The 3407-nt window shown below is 37.0% G+C and overlaps 1 long non-coding RNA gene across 4 annotated transcripts; it reads left to right on the top strand.

Annotated features, from left to right (window-relative positions):
* Window positions 1-190: 190 nt before the first annotated feature.
* On the top strand, window positions 191-3401 carry LOC112463436. 4 transcript variants are annotated; one of them, XR_003041784.1, is made up of 5 exons: window positions 191-532; window positions 1689-1718; window positions 1801-2070; window positions 2421-2585; window positions 2922-3401. It is a non-coding gene; the product is annotated as an uncharacterized LOC112463436 (long non-coding RNA). The 4 variants fall into 4 exon arrangements; XR_003041783.1 differs by having other exon boundaries at window positions 194-532; window positions 1813-2070; window positions 2942-3401; XR_003041782.1 differs by having other exon boundaries at window positions 194-532; window positions 1813-2070; window positions 2939-3401.
* Window positions 3402-3407: the final 6 nt, after the last annotated feature.

Here is a 3407-nt window from a genome sequence, read left to right as displayed (position 1 = left end):
CGGCTTTTGCATAATGACAACGATTGGCGCACGGCGAAACGTGACGCAGTAGCCAGTTAATTTATCGCTTTTTCGTATAAGCGAAAGAATAGGTAATTGGCTACCGCGTCGTAATGTATCTCGAGCGTGGCAAGTGCGGGATGCATATGTGTGCACACGGCATTACTCGCGAGTACGGAGAGAGGCGGGGGAGGGGGGTCGGACTCACGCCCACAACGCCTGCGTCCGATTGTCATTTTCAAAGTCGCGAATCGTAAACATGTCTGTACGTGCGTGCGTGTTCATCAGTCGCGTCGAGGTTATTATTCGATCAAGGCCCGCGGCGTAGTCTCGATCTGTGTGCAAACGCGTCAAGACGTGTTTCGTTCGGTATAGAATTTTGTGAAAATTGACGATGTAATATATCATCCGTGTGGTAGTGGGTTAATATACGAGTAAAAAGAAGAGGAATAAAAGCATATATTTTGAGTAATGGTCGTATAACCCCTGATCAAAAGAGCTTGAACCAATATTGTCTGAACTAGTCATCAAGGTCCAGTGGCGGATTACAAACTTGACGCTCTACGCATTCGAAATTTTGCCGCCCCTCAAACTTGATTTTAGATTAATTTTAATTATCAATTTATACTTTGTTCACGTTACTCCAGTCTCGAAAACCTTCTGTCGCCAGATGAGAAGTTCCACTAAATAATCGGCACACGCACGATACACAAAACAAAGTCTTTTTTATAGGAGAATAAATCAAATATTTCCGCAGCTGATTTTCTCTATTCGGAAATTGTCGATAAAACGCGCTTTTTGAAAAAAATCGTTCTTAGTTACTAATTTTTTTAACTGTTTCATTATTAAACAATATTATTTTCATCACCCTGAGTAATTGGACGGAAAAACGTATGTAGCGTTTTCGTCTTTTCCAACAGCTCGTCTTCTTTCTTTCTTTTCTCTTTTCCAATCTTCTTATATTGATATATTCTCTTAGTCTTTTTCGACCGTCGCTTATTTTAATGCTGTACCCGTACCGACTCGGTCTGTAAATAAAACTAGAAATTAGACTGTCGATTGTCGGTGATCGGGCATTGTTTTTGTCAGTCGTAAACTCTCAGGAAGAGCGGAGTGCGTTATTTTACCGCATTTAAGTAAAATAACAGTTATTCTAGTTTTATTTACAGACCGAGTCAGTACTGCATTAAAATGAGTGATGGTCGAAAAAGGCTAAGTGGATATCAATATAAGAAGATTGCAAAAGAGAAAAGAAAGAAAGAAGAGTTGTTGGAAAAGACGAAGACGCTACATACGTTTTTCCGTCCAATCATCCCAATCACTCAGGGTGATGAAAATAATATTAACAAGTCCATTCTCGAGGGCCAGGTACAAAATACAACCGGAAGTGAAATTTGTAGTACTTCGAGCCAAGGTTCGAGCACTACATCAGAACAAGTACTATATCAGTTACAAAAACAAGAGATTGCACTGTCATTGACTACAGAAGACGTAAGTGGCTTAGGTTTAGGCTCGGTGAGTGACGATCCCGCGGAATGGAGAATTATTAACAGACCCCTACCACTTCCACGTGCTCACCAAATTTGGAAAGAAAAATTACAATCTCGCCCAAAAATTTACCGCTTCCAAAAATCTGCCGCCCTACGCTTCAGCGTAGTTAGCGTATAGGTAAATCCGTCACTGTCAAGGTCGTCGTCGTCTTCGGACGTGGATACTCTGTAAGTAGTTTCTCATATATATTTGTACGCGTGTAAAAATACATGAGTCGTATAATTTACCCCTGCTTGTAATATATGCAAGCATTTTTTACAGAGAGTCATCCGTTCCGAATTGCGCATCAGACGCATAGCGTATTATTTGTGTTTCGTCCGGTATAGAATTTTGTAAAAATTGACGACCTAATTTATATCATCCGTGTGGTAGTGGGTTAATATATACGAGTAAAAAGAAGAGGAATAAACGCATATATTTTGAGTAATGGTCGTACAGCCCCTGATCAAGGGAGTTTGAACCAAATATTGTCTGGACTAGTCATCAAAGTCGTCGTCGTCTTCGGACGTGGATACTCCTGTAAGTATTACATTTTTTCTTATATATTTATTTATATATACTAGTTTCTTATATATATGTACGTTTGTAAAAGTACATGAGCCGTATCATTACCCCAGCTTGTAATATATGCAAGCATTTTTTACAGAGAGTCCGTTCCGAATTGCGCATCAGACGCATAGCGTATATATATTATTTGTCTTTGATGTTCATCGAACATTTAAGAAGAATATAAATAGTGCTCTGCGTTTTGATGTGCAAATTCGGAACGCACCCAGAGGTTACGATACAGAGTTCATGTATTTCTACAAATATATTTATTATATGCATTTATTTGTTTTTTTCTAATTCTGTTTTTTTTTTATTCCAAGATTTAATTTTGCTACCTAGTTGTGTCATCCCTGACAACATAAGTGGGAACAGGAACCTGCATGGTGCTACGTTATAGATTAGCTAATATACTAACTAGCTAATAATAATAATCAAAACAGCGAAATTGTTGACGTGTTCGGACGTGGTTACTCATGAATTCTTCCGTAAGTATTACTTGTTACGAGATACTACCGTGTACCTTCTCTTGATTCTCTTGATTTATTGACTACCAAAGACTGGTATAAGTTGAAATAAATAAAAATCTTTTTTAATATTTAGATATTTATTCTTTCTTAATAATAATATAGATTTATTTTATATTTTTGTATGTTTTATATATATAAAAAAAGATTTTTATTTATTCTCCATATACAGTAGACATTGTTATACGACATTAGTTTATATTATTTCCTTGTAGTACTTTCTTTAATTTAATTTCAAATCTTAAGTGACTTTTTTTTGTAATTACATACTTAAAGAATAATTTTTTGTTTATTAAGTAACCATGCCTCCAAAGAAGATTCTTAAAACGAGCTACATAAAGCATCAGGCAGCATCTGCTGCTCGAGATCAACTCCAAGAAATTCTTAATGCTTCACAAGAGGAAGCTATCAATAATGAAATCCATATTGAAAATCCTCGAGCACATATTCAACTTGGAACTGAGCTTCCTGATGATAGGGATGTACCTGCCGATCTGCCCGCTCCCTTGTCCCCTGTTCACGTCAATCCTGACTTCCTGTTTGAGGATTTGCGGCCCGATTTGCCACATGTTCCTATTCAGCATGTTGATATTGAGCAAAATTTAGTTGAAGATATTCTCAGAAGATTTGTTTTCAATGACATCCATCATAACGATGAATTTTTATGTGATGATATTGAACATCATGAACAAGATGATGACGATGATTTATTAACAAGATCTCTGCAACTGTGGAGTAATAGATACAGTATTACCAGTGTGGCTGTTAATGCATTGCTTAACA

The sequence above is a fragment of the Temnothorax curvispinosus genome, unplaced genomic scaffold, assembly GCF_003070985.1.
Source record: "Temnothorax curvispinosus isolate PA1 unplaced genomic scaffold, ASM307098v1 QBEX01013205.1, whole genome shotgun sequence".
Taxonomy (NCBI): Eukaryota; Metazoa; Arthropoda; class Insecta; order Hymenoptera; family Formicidae; genus Temnothorax; species Temnothorax curvispinosus.
This window is presented reverse-complemented; position numbering and strand designations above follow the sequence as displayed.